This window comes from Pseudonaja textilis, chromosome 6 (genome assembly GCF_049901715.1).
Source record: "Pseudonaja textilis isolate UNSWEBS1 chromosome 6, rPseTex1.2, whole genome shotgun sequence".
Lineage (NCBI taxonomy): Eukaryota > Metazoa > Chordata > Lepidosauria > Squamata > Elapidae > Pseudonaja > Pseudonaja textilis.
In genome coordinates this window covers 21,697,974-21,715,346 of record NC_141995.1, presented here as the reverse complement: position 1 = coordinate 21,715,346, position 17,373 = coordinate 21,697,974, and the positions used below count along the sequence as shown (strand labels likewise).

Below are 17,373 nucleotides of genomic sequence, written 5' to 3'. Positions count from 1 at the left end.
CTCTGATACCTTATGGGATATTTCCTACTTACAAGAACCTGCAGTACTATGAGATGAAATTAAATGGACATTCCAGTCGTTATCAAGTCGAAAAGCTACAGGAATTGATGGAATTAGCCAGAAATAAGACTAATGGCAGATAAAGAATCTATAAAGGTTCTAACCAAACTATGCTGACAAAACTTATATTATATATGACACAATATTCAATAGATTGGAAGAGATCAGTGTACAAATTAGAGTTCTACATGAAAGGAAGATGCCAAATGTTCAAGCTGACTCTAGAAAAAGCTCAGGAACATGGGCATTATTCTGATACATTATTTTGTTCCGTCAGTCAAAATAAGTCATAGAATGTGTCAAGAAAGATGGGATTCCTACAACATCTCGTTTTCATCTGAAATCTATACACGGATTAGAAAGCCACAGTCTACAAGCAACATGGTGAAACAGTGAAATACTCTGCAACCTAATACTTGGTAGAGTAGCCTTGAAGGCCTTGAAAAAGATATTCAGATATTGTCTTTATCTACAAAGACCAGAATAACACAGGCAATGTTTTTTTGGTGACAGTTTATAGAAGCAAAAACTGGACTTTGAAGAAGCATGATAAAAAGAATGCTGACACTTTGGTGTTGACTCCTGGTAATAACATGGAGAGCCAAGAAAACAAATGGATCTCTGAACAATTCAACCCAAAGTTCTCACATAAGGCAAATATTCAGGTTCAAATTATCACACTTGGGACAGATTATGCAAAGATCTAACTGTCTGGAGAAGTTTATAATGTTGGAACAGGTAGAATGAAAGAGAAGAGAGCGATCAGCCACAAAACAGATTGGTCAGTTAAAACAGTGACAGGTGCATTGTTGGAACCACTTAAAGGACTAGGTTGGGGACAAATCTGTGTGGTTACTAAGAATCAATCTTGATAGTCCACATAATCAGTCAGTCGGTCAGTCAGTCAGTCAGTCAGTACACTTAATTTTTATTTCTTTTTAATATTTGTTTTATAACCTTTATCCCTTATATTTATTTTCCTTTGCAGCTTCAGATTGCATGCGATAATTTTCTCTTCCAATTTTTTCCAGCACCCCTGGGATATAACTGGGCTTATAATCACAGACACAAAGTTACCAATGAGCTTCTATGCCTGAGGTGAATTTCAATCTGAATTTCCCCAGTGCTGCATATTCTAAGATCAACTTTGGGGAAAAATATACTGATGCCAAAAATGTCATAGAATTAAAAATATAATATCACATGGGGAATTATTATCAATTTTAAAAACACTACATAGTTAATAACACTGAATAAGAATCACTTGTTATAATTTATATATTATTTTCTCATACTTAGAAATATTGGGAGGCAAAATTTATTTTTGATCTACAAACTCTAATATTAATGCAGTGGTCTATGATTATTGTTCAGAAAACATGCAAATTAATCTTGATCTGATTTTAGGGCATTCCATAGTTTATATAACTTAATAATTTCCGAGTATCAATCGATTATTTCTAAATGTACATTTGTTTTTTTCTCTATTAGAAAGAACAACTGGTTTTCATCAATTATGTCAAGGAATGTTCTTGCAATTCAGAAGATAATTTAGGAAAGCATCTTGGGGCATTATTAGTCCTTTGGTTGCTTTTATCTATAAATCATGATGATTTTGTCTTTTGCACATAATTGTTTTAATTCAATCTAACATGCCTGATGTTACATTCACTTAAACGTTTAGATAAGACAGACTGTACTTCATTAGGTACAGCATCGATCAAAGGGACAATCTGAACTTTTTTCAAGAAACTTTGAACTTATTCAATCATTAGTGACAGTGATATTAAGTCAGAATAATTATCTTGTACCTAAATTAACTAGGTAATCATTAAGTTTCTTTCAGAACATTATAATACTTTACTTTTAATCATAGTAGTTGAGTAAAAGGATGGATATTGACTTGTTTGTGCCATCTATTCTGATTTATTTCATTTACATTAAACAGCAGCATAATTATTTGGTTAAATATACGAATTGCTGCTTCTATTAGTAGCTTAAACACAGGCAAACTTGATACCATGTCTATAAATGAGCAAAGCTCATATGAGGTATTTTCTAATAATTTATGCATTCCTGTTTAGTCTTCAAAAGCTTTGTGATCTTATCACATTGGCATCCAAATACTTTGTCCTTTAAAGTTTTTTTTTCTTACTATGTACTGATCAAAGAGACATTGAACTCATCTGTTTTACTTTTAGTCTAGTACTATGGTTATAAATTGAAATGATTGTGCCATAATTTTGAGGCACTAACTGCAGGTCAGGATCAATGTAGGGAATTTATAATTAGAAATAGGACACTGTCTAAGTTTAATGGTGATTGGAAAGCCCTTATGAGACGTTTTATGGGAAACAGAAAAAAATGAAGTCACAATACTTGGTTTTGAAGATTAGAATAAAATAGATTATTCAGAAAATATAAACAATGCTTAACCATAGAGTAAAAGGTTAACTTATATTTACAGCTGTTATGAAAGAGAATTGGAACTTTTTAATAATCCTTTTTTTCCTTTTCTTTGATTTCTGCACTTTTGTCTTTGTGCTCTTTTTCCTCCTTTTTCATTCTAAATATTAGTTATTGTTAGTTTTTGTATTTAAAATTTCTAATAAGCATTTATTTTTTAAAAAAGGATCAAGATAAGAAATTTGAATCTCTCCCTCTCCAACCTCTAACTGCAACCACTTAGGAGACAAAAATTCTCTCTGAATCATGGGCTTCACATTTATTAAGAGAATAAAGATACCATTCACTTCCCGTAATGTTATGTCTCTCTGTGCCTTCTATTTAAAATTGTTTCATGTCTTTAGCAGATATCCAAGTTCTTTTTATGCTGTTTTTTTCATTTGTTTTTATTATAGTGGTCTTTTTCATGCTGTTATTAATGTTTCCCATATTTCTCTAGTCTGACCAACTAATTTGTCATAGCCTGATATAACCATATAAATAAAAAATAATTAGACAGGTAGAGTAAAAATAGTTTTCATTTGCTTCACAAGGAATTAACATCATAAAAAACAGATTAAATATGATGAAAAAAAGAGGAAGGTACAAAGAAATTTGCGAAGAAAAATGGGATATACAAAGAAATTTGCTAAGTGGAAAAGTAACAATATGTATAGACAACAAGTATTAATAAGACACAAATGAACCTTTGGAGACTTTCTTGCAATGGCCAGAATTACTTCACTTTAGAACTACGTAGTTTGTAAGTTCTACTAAAAATTCTTGTGTTTTGCTTTCAGTTGATAATATTTCAAAAGAAATGTAAGAAATTACCCACCCAATTTTCAAAATGAAACAATTTATAATTCTAATACAATTCTAATTACAAATTGCCAGTTAGGCATATAATACATTTTCTAAAATGTTTTTAAATTTGTCTCACCTCACTTTTATTGACTCACTTAAACTTGCGCCTTTTATTAAACATGCTTAAGCATGTAAAGAAAGGCTTCAACTATTTATTTATATCCCGCCTTCCTTTTTACAAATAATATAAGGTGGTAAACACACCTTCTTTCTCCTATTTTCCCCACAACCACCACCTCACTTTTATTGACTCACTTAAACTTGCTTCTTTTATTAGACATGCTTAAGCATGTAAAGAAAGGCTTCAACTATTTATTTATATACCGCCTTCCTTTTTATAAATAATGTAAGGTGGTAAACACACCTTCTTTCTCCTATTTTCCCCACAACTGCCACCTCACTTTTATTGACTCACTTAAACTTGCTTCTTTTATTAAACCTGCTTAAGCATGCAAAGAAAGGCTTCCACTATTTATTTATATCCCGCCTTCCTTTTTACAAATAATGTAAGGTGGCAAACACACCTTCTTCCTCCTATTTTCCCCACAACCACCATTCTGTGAGTGTGATTGGGTGCGTCTGGTGCAAAGTCACTGGTTTCATGACTAAGGCAGGACTTGAACTCAAGGTCTCTAGAACAAAATATGATGCTATTGGGCATGTATGCCATTCAATGCATAAAACTACATTTTTCCAAGCTTGTTTTTCATGTAAATGATTATCATAATTCTATTATTTCTTTATTTAAAATTACAAATGGAAATAACATCAAATTGTCGTATTGGCAATTTCCTGTAAATCAATACATGTTTCATTTACTAATTATAATTTACTAGTTATTATTTATAATTAGGACTGCATAGAAGCATTTTATTTCACACTCTAAACAATGCTTTGGGATATGTGAAAATGCACCCAAAGCATCAGTTTCTGACTGTCTCTTTTCCTAGTTATGCAGTTTCTCTTAAATATAAGTAATATATTAAAGTATTGATAACCCAGTATCAGTAAACATTCTCACTTTGGGAGTCACTATTGCTGTCACCTATAAAAATTAAATCTTGACTACTTATTGCAACATTTATGAATGAAATAGTAAACACATTCCTTGAATAGTATTTTATGAGAAATTAGGCACAATTGCATTTAACATGTACATGATTTATGTACTTATGTTTTTCTATAACTTTGTCCTTTGCTAGTTTATGCTATAATATATGTTTTATATTATCACTTTGGTTATTATAAATTGGAGACAATTACTTTTAAATGAGTTGAAGATGGCATAGGAAATGTGATCTCTGAAAGAGATAGATGGATAATAAAATTAGCTAATCCAGAAATTGTGTATTGCAGTGGTAGACTTGGAGTGGTAGACAACTTTAGGGTTACCCAGATGTTTTGCATTTTAACTACTAAAACTCCTAGTAAAACTCCTACCAGTATGCCTACCAGCAATGAATTATGGGTGTAAGGATTTAAAATACCTTGGCACAACAAATCAAATGAAATCAATCTTCTCACAAGAATATAACAGCTGAATATAAAAAGAAAAAAGCTGCCAAGAAGAAAAAAAAATACAAGAAAGATTGCTGTCAGATTCCCAGCTTATAGGTGGCAATTACTATCATCTCATTATGTTTCCTTGGCATCCTGGGAAAACTGCAACGTGAGAGATAAGAGATCTAGATGCTATAGTTATAGAATAAATTTTGGTTTTAGCTTTTTATAGGAAACATAGATGAAAGAATCAATATTTGATCACTAAATGCAGTAGGTTCTTTGATGGATATTGACCAAGTGAAGAGTTAGTTATGTTCAGTTTCATCAAACTGAAGGCATATTGTAATTTTTTTTAATTTTATTTGATTTGTCTATCGTTTAAAAGATAATAGGTATAAATATAGATAGTTATGAATACATGAAATGGGTACATATAAGAAAAATAAAAGAAACAATAGGACAGGGACAGTAGGCACATTGGTGTGCTTATGCACGCCCCCTACAGGCCTCTTAGGAAAGGGCTGAGGTCAATAGTAGACAATCTAAGGTTAAAGTTTTGGGGGTTTGGGGAAGAAACCAGAGTCAGGTAGAGTATTCCAAACATTGACCACTATTCCAGACATTGCTGAAGTTGTATTTCCTGCAATCAAGTTTGGTGCGGTTAACCTTGAGTTTGTATCTAATAATAATAATAATAATAATAATAATAATAATAATAATAATAATATAAACTAGTTCTATTGAAGAACGTTGTTAGGGATACACCCTAGCAGAATCTGCACAGCAGTCAGTCAGGCAGGCAAAATATGTGAGATAAACGTTTTTGTAGCTTACACTCAGTAAAACAGATACACAGTGCTAATTAAACAGTTTATTCCAGTAAGAGTTATATCATAGTCAAACAGTCCATATATCATTCACTAGTTCAGTCTGTCCAGGGATTATTCAGTTGCAAATTCCAGTGTCGAAAAAGAGAGGTCAGTAAACTTACAAATATCAGTCCAGTAATATATCTCCTCGCAGTAGAGATATGAAGAACTCAAAAAACTCCTCTCTTCCTTCAGCAACTCAGCAGTAGGGGAAACACGCAGTTAACAAACCATCAATCCATGCAATCCAGTAATTGTCAGCAATCAATCAGGTTCTCTTGCTCCCTCTTATGGTGGTTTCACACCACACCCAAAATTACATGCTTTGCAGTTTTTAAAGTGACACACACTTAAACTTACAATCATAGTTTATATATATTATTTTACCCAAACTATGTTAGGTAACCTATGTTATTCCTAACAAACGTGTTCTCTTCTGCTGTTAAATGTTTGCTTACCTATATTAGAGGTAATATTTCAGAGCAAAGGAATATGACAGGAGCTAGAAAATTAGTGATCCAAGCTGATTAGCAATCATCCTAATCCTTCTGCTAGGAGGTAACTTTAATTCAAGACGGGGCACAAATTATCTCATACCTAACTTAAAATGCCACTGCTGATCTGCAAAAAGGTGATTTGCCTGCTCCATTAGAGCTGTGCCTTTATAGCTGTGCTGGATTTTGCTTGGTGCAGTATACTAACAAATTAGACGTTCTGCACCCCTTAAATGGTGCAAACCTTGGAGACAAATGGAGGGAAATTATGGTACTTTCTGGGCTTGCTGCAATTACCATGTTCACATAGCCCTCTCATTGTTTGCCATTATGTTATGAAATATTACATTTAATTTCAGTTTGCTTACTGCCCAGCCAGCCATTCCTCATGCTTGCAGAGGAATTCTGGGGTTGAAGTCCACCCATCTTAAAGTTGTGAAAGTTGAGAAACACTTATGTAGAATACTAGAATGCTACATTATTGTCATGTCATTTTACTGCATGCTCCTGTATTTTATTTTATTGTATTCCATGTACTTTCAAATTCAAAGCTAGCTGGAATAAATGCCTATTCCAATGGCTTTACATTAGAATTAAACAAATTAAATGATCAGTAGCTATTGAAAGCTGTATCCTTCATACAATTAAACAGCTATATCTCAATAACTAATATTCATTTATGGTATTTCCTGCAGATAAATAGGAAATTTATGGGTATCTTGTTGTAATAAAACCTTGGCTAAATATCTTTTTAGAAGGATGCAGCATAGCATATCACAGTGATGGCTAACATTTTCCATGTTGCGTGCCAAAAGTACTCTTGTGTGCACGCACTCACGTATCTGCATCCATGATGCAATGTGCACATGACTCACCCCTCCCCGAGCCTGTGCACTGTGCTCCTCTGTGCATGCACATGCAACCCCCACACAGTGCATGCCTCTGGAGGTGTGCATGTATCTCCCATGTGCACGTCTCCCCCATGCATGCGCGGCAGATACCCGACAATCAGCTGGTTGGTGGGGCTGTGCACATGCGCAGTGGGGCTCTTCCAGGCGATCTCTCACGTGCCAGAAGAAGTGGGTCTGCGTGCCACTTCCTGCACATGTGCCATAGGTTCGCCATCACGGGCATATCATATGTGTTGGACTGGTGATCATTATCCAAGGTCTCCAGCAGTCCTGATACATGAGATCTTTTCAATTGGAGATGTCAAACACTGAAACTGTGACCTTATTCAAAATCAGTCTTGTCCTCTGTCCTAATTAGCAACCTATGACTCATTAATGCAGAAACAGGCATTTATTTGCCTTACTCTTGTCTCTGGGACAAAGATATTTTGCAATATTTTAAATCATTCCATTAGTATGTAAGGGCAGAGACAACAATGGGGCGTTGGATTGATTGTAAAAGATACAAGTGATTATGCTATTTCTTTCCAAACCAAATGCTGATAAAGAAACGTATTGTTTCTTAGACAAAGTAGTAGGACTGCTGTGTTAGTCTATAACTAACCAGCCAAAGAATTTAAAAAAAGTTTGGTAGGACCTCTTCCAACTAACAATTTTTGTTTAAAGGGCATAAATTTGAATGAGAACAGCTTTAAAGATCTGGAGGGCTTAGGAAAAAATAAAAATGGTTTGTGTTGGTGAAATTCCATTGCAGGTTTTTAAGCTGCTAGTGAATTTTCCATAAAATAACAAATGAGGCAAATTTTCAAGGCAATTTTTAAAAAGAAATTTTAAAAGATAAATCTATCAAACTAAATATCGTAAAGACTTTTTTAAAAATAAAATAAATCCATTATTTCTGTTTTACATAGATTATACCAGTATATCTGATTAATAAACATTCTGACACTTTTGCTTCTAAATATATCAAAGTTTTGGTTAAGAGACAAAATGTGATGCTCAGTGATTAAGAGACACCATTTGTACTACTGTTGTTTTCAGATTTCTGGTTATGTGATCAAATTTTTGTCAATTCCTTTGTACAGACTACAGAAGCAACCACATTCAAACCATCTTCCCATCTTCATATTTTATGCTCCCTACATTTATTATTTATTTATATTCCACCTGCATTATTATTATGAACAAGGGGAACGTATGTAGTATTTCCCCCTTCTTCTGTTGTCCTCACATCAACAACATTGTGAGGTGAGTTCGATTGAGAGAGTGACTGGCCCAAAGTCACCCAGCAGACTTTCATGGCCAAGGCAGGACTAGAACTCACAGCCTTCCGGTTTCTAATCTGGTGCCTTAACCACTAGGACAAATTGGCTAGTTCGGATTCAATTTTTGCTCCATTTTGTTATGTGTGCAAGAATTGCTAGACTTTACTCTGAGTAAAGAAGTGCTATTTAAGAATAGTGGAATTTAAGAATGGATATAATTTTCAACAAGGCATTGAAGGTATGTTTTTGCTTATTTGAATGCAACAAATCAGAGAATCATGAACATGTTATGATTATGTTAATAATAATTATTAAATATAACAAGACATAGTTGCCCTTAAGACCAAGGAGGAGTTATATATTTATATATATCCAAATCTCTTTAATTACAGCTTTTTGGAAATATTCAAGCTCCAGGGGTACAACCAGTGCAACGTGAAATCCCCTAGACAGAAAATGATTCCTTTCCCAGATATCCTCTTTACTGCTATTCACTATTTTGTTTTCATTTTATTCAGTCTTTTCCATCCTGGAAATAATCTGGCTTTATTTTCCTATTTCAGTATCACCTTTCCTATCATTTTTTTCTTTGGGCTTTTGCCAATTCTATGCCATATATAGTCCTATTTTTTGTATGAATTACATAGCCAAGGTAAAAATTAAATTTCATAAAGATATGGAAGAGAGAGGTACCTTAGATGACAACAACACATCATATTATTCAAAGCAGGATCACAGTATACCTCTTTACAAATATGTAATGATGTACTAATTTATTTGAGAGACGGTAAAGGAATAGAACAAGACGTACATTCTGCCCTTTGAAAGAGAAGGCCGCCTTTTTTCCTTATAGTGTCAGAAGCCTCCACAAGCGAGACAAATGTTTAGTCTCTGCCTGCAAATAGAACAAAACTATTCATGAAAATGGAAAGGAAACGATTTATACAACTGAAGCTATAATTACGAAAAATGCCTGGGATCCTAAACTCTCTTCCAAAAATTAACACGAATAAAATCTATCGCAAAAAAATAGAAAGAAGGCAAACTACATATCAAAAAGATTTTGGGGATGTGAGATTAAAAAAATCTGACTTCAATATACATTTTGAATATATACATTTTGGTTCAATATACATTTTCAGGTTTTTTTTAGATCTAAAAGCATTAAATATTGTACATTCAATGTAGTAGAAAATGTAAGGTAAATGATGTATAGATCAGGGGTCGCCAAGCTTTTGGACCTCAGGGACCACCAAACTCATAATTTTAAATCCCAGGGACCACTAACTGGTTCTGTGGGCATGGCCTAAATTGTGTGTGTGGCTTGGTGGTGATGTGACTGGCAGGGCATGGCTTGTATGCAAATATTATAAATTTTATATAAATATTGAATTTTTTATAATAAAAAAAGAGCAACTTTTACCCAAAATCAGGCAAAGCAGGCAGGCAGATTGAGTTGTTCACAGAATCATTCAGTGATCTATCTATCTGCCATTGGCTAGCTCAGTTTCTCAAATTTGCTTGCTGCGAGTCTGCACTGAATAATAGAACTTTCAGTCCTAAGGGAGGTTCGGCTGTGCTTAAAAGAGCCGAAGATCTAAAGACTAGCTAGAAAGCAAGAAATCCAACCATTTCCTGCTTCCTAGCTAATCTAAATCTCCCGGCACAGCAGAACAGATGATGGTCGGAAAAAGGAAAAATAGCCGTTTAGCAAGCAAGTTTGCTGGGTAAGGAGTGAGTGGGCGGGGAGGGTTCCCGTGGGCTATGTGGGCTGGCAGCCTTGTGTTTCCGCACAGCTTGGATTAATTGCTTTGTGGGGGGTGCTCTGGGGTGAGATTTCTCTGCAGTCCACCAAAATTTTCTCATGGCCCACCGGTTGGCAACCGCTGGTATAGATAACCTTACTACCAAATGATTTTAAATTGTATTAACCACCAAGAAGTACAAAATGCACCCTCAAGTGTATTTAGCTGTGACTTCAAATGCATATCTCAAAAATCTCTTCCAAGATACTATATACAAATTCTTTTTTAACTGGGTCTGGAGAGCAGTTTATTTTTCAGATTTATAAGCCACCAGAATCATAAAAACAAATTACCAGAATCATAAAAATACCCTTGATGGCACTCAGTACTAAATAAACACAATAATACCAAAGTCAAATGCCTTATAAACAGGCTTACAAAGAACACTTAAAAGCCTCCAGAAAATCTATTTTCAACCCCCGCCCCAGGAAACAGATAGTATTAATGCTTGAGCTGCTTAAATTCCAGAATGCCAGCCCTTTCATAGGAAAAACCAGTTTAGTGTAGTGGGTAAAGCACTAAGCTACAAACCAGGAGACTTAAGATGTAGTTCTGTTTTAGGCATAAAACCTGGCTCCACAACTTTGTCCAGTCACTCATTTTCAGCCCAACTCACCTCACAGGGCTTGTTGTTGTGAAGAAAATAGGAGGAGGAAGGACTATTAGGTATGATTACCACCTTGAGTTATTTACAAAAGTGTCATAAAATAATAATTAAAATATGGGATAAAACATATAAAAAGGAAACAAGAAAATAAAAGAAAAACATGCTTCTGGGCTTTAGCCTAATCTCCCCAAGATGAAAGTTAACTAGCTTGCATGATCAAAGTGGTAAGACAATTCCATGGGAAAATATAATTCTACAAATAACCCAGCCCCCAGCCATCAAGTTAAAACTAGCATTTTGCATTGCTGTATTATAGCAGCAGGTAGAGACAAAACTAATCACAGGGCACTTGCCAACTTCAAATGGCATGTCTATTATTGATGGCTCTACCTGGACCAGGTTCCATTGGCAATGATCACTTCTCCTCTGATCATCAATCAACTGGATTACAGTAACATACTCTACATGGGGCAGTCTTTGAGGATAATCCAGAAGCTGCAACAGGGCCAGAATAACAGAGCTTGATGACTGATAGGGCAATTGCAGAAACTAAATTGCATCTGGATGCTGATAGAAAGTCAGTACAGAGGCCACAAGACAGGCATAATACATGCCCACAGTAAACATTTTTCACCAATTAAAACTTCAAAGTAGCCTTTAAAGGAAGGCTCATACATGTATGATCCAGAACTCCAGTTAGACAGACATGGCGTAAGTAGTCAGATCTTACCATACCAGCCAAAACTGGGCAAAATTCACTCCCAGCCATGGCTTCCAACTGCTGATGAAATCAGGAGTCCAAGAAAATCCCTACATCACAGTTATACTTTTGTGGCAGTACAATCCCATCCAAGATAAAACAGAGAACATAAAGGAATTCATGTACAAAATAAATTGTAGGGCCCATTAAAGAGGGGTAACCCAACACCTCTGTAAGGAATGCAGGCATCAACTCATCCTGCATCGAGGCTTTCACAATCTCCAAGATCCAGGGAGCAACCTGCTCACCTCCAATCCCTAGCTTTCTGAAGAAGCCAAGAGGAACAAGGATCCAAGGACATTTTAGAGAACATCCTATTTGCCTTCTCAGAGGTAACAGGCCAAAAGGGAATGCAGGTAACCTGGCAAAATGCCTTGTGCTGGTCAGACAGTATACAGTTAATTGGGAATTGGGAGCTGTCCCCTTAAGAGAATGCCTCATGGTAAATGTAGTTAATGTCTCATAGGAAATGTAGTTCATGTCATGTGGTCACATCTGTAATCCTGATTGGTCACTGAATTGACCTCTAGTTAGGTTGGGGGAAGCCTTTGTTCTTTCCTTGCCTGGACCCAGCAGCATGCTGGATCCTTTGCTGTATCATTCTGGGATGAGGATAACCATATTTTCACACTATGAAGACAACTATGCAAAGATTGGACATTAGATGAATCTCAACATAACTGTGAGTTATACCTTGAGGATGGCTATTACAATCCAATAAAGAAACTTTGTATGGAAGCCTTTGTAGAGTTTATCTAACTGTCTTTATATTCAGCCAGAAAGTTAAAGACAGAACATGCCTCAATAGAACTCAAATACAATCAAAATTAAAGCAAAATATTGAGCAAACTAGTCACAAAGGACAGATGGCAGCTCCTTTCCAAAAGGGAATTAACCACCCACAAAAGGCTACCAATTGATAATCGGCCAAAGCAGTAAGAAAGTAGAAACAGGTATGCTATAGAGCAGGAGTGTCAAACTCGATCCCATTGTGGGCCATATCATGATTTTGTTTGCCTTTGAGGGGCCTGGTCATTGCGGCTGACTGAGTGGGCGTAGCCAGGGTAGTCCAGGGCAGCACGGGCTGATTCCTCGCTGTCTCCAGAAAGCCCCACGGGACAACTCTGGGCCTATTGTGGCCGGATCTGGCCTGTGGGCTGTGTGATTGACACGTCTGCCATAGACTATGCTCAAACCCATGTTCAGTAAAATTTAGTCTACCTTATATTCTACCAATGCACTGGACATTGTTTTTGCTAACTCATCTCATGAAGTTCTCAGTAAACAAGGGGATTGACCAGCAGGAAAAGGGAATCTAAATGGGTCAGGTCCTGCAGAAGAAATAGGTGGCATCTGGATCAATAAGTAATCTGTCCATGACAAAGGGCAGGTAATAGTAACATCCATAACCAGATTACACAATTACTCAAATGCAAAATCTAAGTTTAACACGTGATGTCCACATGCATCAGAGTCAATATAACCTAGGATCGGCTCTTGGTTGTCATGGAGGCCAATGAAATTCCTAGCTGCAAGACTCAGCCCCTCCCACCTGGAGACTAAAGTTCTCCTGTACCAACACATGGCAAGGGGGAAATCTCTATCTCCAGTCTAGCAACCAGGTCTAGTTACTTAGGAAGGGATCCTAAGGAAGTGCACAGCAAGTGGTATACCAAAAGTATTCCTAGCTTATCCTACTATCTAATTGAACACATAGACATTTACATCCATTCACATTTGGAATAGCAATCCTTGCTGCAGATAACACATCACAGTAGATCAACACTATCCCAGCCTTGGCAATGAAGTTACTACAGGCCTGACATCTGGCTGGATAGATTCCTAAGAAGACCTCACTGTTTTCTCTCAACTGGGTCTCAGTGATATAATCCAGATTGCCCACTACTACCAAATCAGTATTAACCAGCACCAGCTTGAAGCCAGGTGCCCAAAATCTGGCTACAGGATCCCAGGTAGGGGCAACTATTGCCCCCCTACTTAAGGGTGTCCTGTGACATTTTTCTTAGGTCAACAAGACCATGATAGTGCACTGTGTTCCTTTTCCACTGCACAACCAGTTTTAATCCTATTTGTTATGGCAACTTATATACACCATGTTCCTCTCTTTCTCCACAATTCGTTGCTTCAGTCAACCAAGTTCTATAATATTTTAGTGTTTCAGAATTATGAGCAAAGAGACTGTATGTACTATATTAAGTACAGCATGCAGTTTTTTCTTAGTCTAAACCATTTATGAAAATGGAAAGTGAAGAAAACTATACTTTCATCCTTTGGAAATAAACATAATTCACATACAAAACAATTTCAACACTGTGACTAGTATTGCCAATTGAATGTATTAGCCTGAATGTATACTAATGTTCAATTGGCAATACTAGTCATAGTGAGGATCCATTTATTTCTAGGCACTGTTGCAGAACAGAATTTGATGTGCATATTTCAAAGCAAAGTGAATAATGTGATGACATAAGACAAAAGTGCCATAGAACGTCTGACTGAGAGATGAACAGTTTAATAAATTTAATAAATAAAATTGGTAACTTTTTCTGTGGCTGGCCTTTATGAACATCTCCATATCATATTCTCAATATTTCACATGGGCTCATGAATCATTCCATCCTGTTTAACTCAATTTGAAAGGACAACTTTGTGGCACAAAAATATTTTATTATTTAGCAATTAGCATGTCCTCGGTGTTGGCATTTCATTTTTAATGTTAGAATCATAACTGTCACTAATCTCTCCACACAATTAGTTTATAATTGTGATAAAAAGTTATCATTGGTAATCTTAGCCTGAAAATCTATTAGGAAAATAATAAATACCTTAGATGACAAGTATTCTGAGAAGCACAAATGATGCTAAGATTCAGTAGCAATAAGAAGAAACAGATAGAAGGAGGTGATTACTGCAGTAGCACAGAAGAATGTCAGCAAAGTCAAACTGCACCTGACATTTCATCTTCCAAAAGTCACAAGGCCTTAATACTGCCTGATCCATTTCAGTAAGTGTACAAATATATGTCCTTCCATTATCATTTTGTCCAAGGACCAGAACCAATTCCTGCATTAATAAGCACCAAATATAGCCCCCATTCTTTACTTTAATTATATTTAATCTTCTGGCTGTAATATATATTTCATATTCTGCTCCCTTTTGTGCTGTTCCAGAGGGAAAAACCACTACCTTTCAATGATCTTTCAAGGCTTGTAAATTTCACACAAGATTTTCAAGTTTAACTTTTTGCCTGGCTTTAAAAAGCAAATTTTGGGTGCTCCCGGCCTAAAACTTTTTTTTTTCCATTCCCCATCTGACCCATTGTTACACAGCCAAGTAACTTTTTTTAATTTTTCTTCTTCCTCCTTTAGCGACTTTGGTTTAGCATGGCCAGGCTTATCAAGAATCGCCTATTTTCAGATCCTATTTCCTGGAAGTTCAAAGATGGGGTTTCATTTCTTCCTGAAACAACCAGCAACTTGCGCTTTGGCACCAAGGCAAATACTGTATCCTCTTCCTGAAGCCCCGTTTCGATCAGGGAAGGGCCCGACCTGTTATTATACTCTTTACCCTGAATAACCTTGCATCCTAATCCCTCCCCACCCTCCCCCCTGCCACCGCCAAAGAAGCTAAGTTTCGCCTCAGCACCCAAACCCAAACCAGGATTTCTCCATCCTCCAGCTCCACATTCCCACTCGCTCTACAGTTTTTCCTGACAAGAAGCCCCTCACCCCTGGAGGTCTCGGCCCTCAGTCCCCTCCGCGCTCGGCTGCAGCCTTCTACCCGCGAAGAAAACGAGAGTGGCCCCTACAGGCAGCAAGAGCGCAAGGACTCGGCAAAGGCAGGTAATTTGGGGACGCAGCTCCGGGACAGAGGAAGGAAAGGCCGTCCCCAAAGCACAATTCAGAGCACTTCTGGCTCTACCATCCAACGCCTGAGGCCGGGAAAAGGCTGCGGCGAGCGAGGCCGTCTGGTCCAAGTGACTTGCCAGCTGCGATGGAGGAAACGAGAGCGGAGATGCGCTCGCGCAGCCCGTGCCGAGGATACGCGCCCCTCCATCTCACTCTCTCTCTCTCTCTCACCCACCCACCTCAGAGACTCCGGCATCCTTCGCTCCTCTCCCGAGCATACATCCCCCCCCCTTCGTCACTCCCCACACCTTTCAGCCAATTCCCACCTCCACCCCAACCTCCGTTGGGTTCAAGCGACCCACGAAGTCAAGTTTCTGGCAAGCTGCCTTCTCTAGCCGTCCCTCCTCGCCCCGGCGCGCGCGTAACTCCGGTCCCCTCCCCGCAATTCCTTTTTTGCTGGTGTTGCACCTCTCGCGCGCATCCTCTTCCAACTTTTTCACTTGCCCCACCCCCGCCCACGTAGCTTTCGGCGCCAAGTTCACCTTCAGCAACCCTCTCCTCTCTTTTTCGCGCGCGCTCTCATCAGAGCAAAAGGTACGATTTCTCTCCAGACTCTGCATTAGGCTGCGCTGGCTTACCTAAGGTCCAAATCTGCTTCCCGAGCGTTGGAATGTGCTTTTCTGCAGCTAGAAGTATTATTATTATTATTATTTTCTTCTCTTACCGCGGCGATAGGGGGATTTTCTGGCTTTCTTTAAAACGGCGCGCGTTCTCGTTTTATCTTTCGAGTCCGCTGCGGCTAAGGCAGCGGCGCATGGAGGGAAGGACTTATCTTAGCCGCTGCACCTGCTGCGAGATTTCGCAATCGCCTCAGGCTTCAGGCAAAATGAGGGTTTCTGCAGCCCGGGGCTCTTTCAACTTCTCGGGACTTCTTCTCTTTCCCTGCCGTCGTCCACTGACTTCAGAATCGGCTTCTTGGCATCGGCTCTGTCCGTGGACCGCTATGACATTGAGTTTTGAAGATGTTCTCCTCGGTCTCGCGCGCTGCAACACTCCAGCCCAAAGTCCCCAGAGAGGGAGAGAGATGAGAAGATCAGGCGGCGGTGAAATCCATTTCCTTCCACCTCCCGGGCCGAAAGCCGCTCCCCGAAGCCCCCGGACGCCTTCTGACCACAAGCGCTGACCAGGCTGCCTAGATCATTCCGTGGGGCGATCCCCATCTCCACCTCCCGGCAGGCGGGACTGAGTCTCCCTCCCTCCAAGCCGTTTGGCCACTTAGAGGCTCTCTCAGCAGGGGGGGGAAGGGAGGGGTTATCTGAGAGGCGAGTTGCGACTGTGACACAAGCAGCCTTCAGAAAGGAAACAACCAAAAAAAAAAAAAAGGTCAACGCGAAAACGGCACGTGGCTGCCAATGGGCGGGGGTGTCCTGGATGGCGTCCAGGACTCCCAACACCATGACAACGGAGAGGAGATTTACAGTAGTACCTTGAAAAGCAAAAGAAGGGGGAAGAGGGTGCCAGATTGGTCTGGCAGTTTAAGGTATTAATGAAACTAATTGTCATTTCTATACATTCCTGAACATCGGCCATCCAAGCAAAATTTGCTGCAGCAGGCAAAGCAATACTAGACAGCCGTGCATCCTTCCGGTTCCAGCTGCCACTTTTCCTCTGTAGAGTCCAAAGTGAAGCACCAAACTTGATTGCAGGAAATACGACTTCAGTAACAGAGTGATCAATGTCTGGAATACTCTACCTGACTCTGTGTTTTTTTTCCCCAAACTCCCAAAACTTTAACCTTAGACTGTCTACTATTGACCTCACCCCTTTCCTAAGAGGTCTGTAGGGGGGCGTGCATAAGCGCACCAATGCGCCTACTGTCCCTGTCCTGTTGTTTCTTTTATTTTTCTTATATGTATCC

General features: G+C 38.3%; 1 protein-coding gene across 2 annotated transcripts in view; it reads right to left on the bottom strand.

Annotated features, from left to right (window-relative positions):
• UGT8 (UDP glycosyltransferase 8) overlaps positions 1 to 16,708 on the bottom strand; it is a 68,922-nt gene extending 52,214 nt beyond the window's left edge. Inside the window, exon 1 of one of the 2 annotated variants that reach the window (XM_026697817.2) lies at positions 16,094 to 16,708. The gene's annotated coding sequence lies outside the window, so the exon portion shown is untranslated. Of the gene's footprint in view, positions 1 to 15,781; positions 15,865 to 16,093 lie in introns of those variants that run through there. The other variant, XM_087936002.1, reaches the window with a different exon arrangement.
• Positions 16,709 to 17,373: the final 665 nt, after the last annotated feature.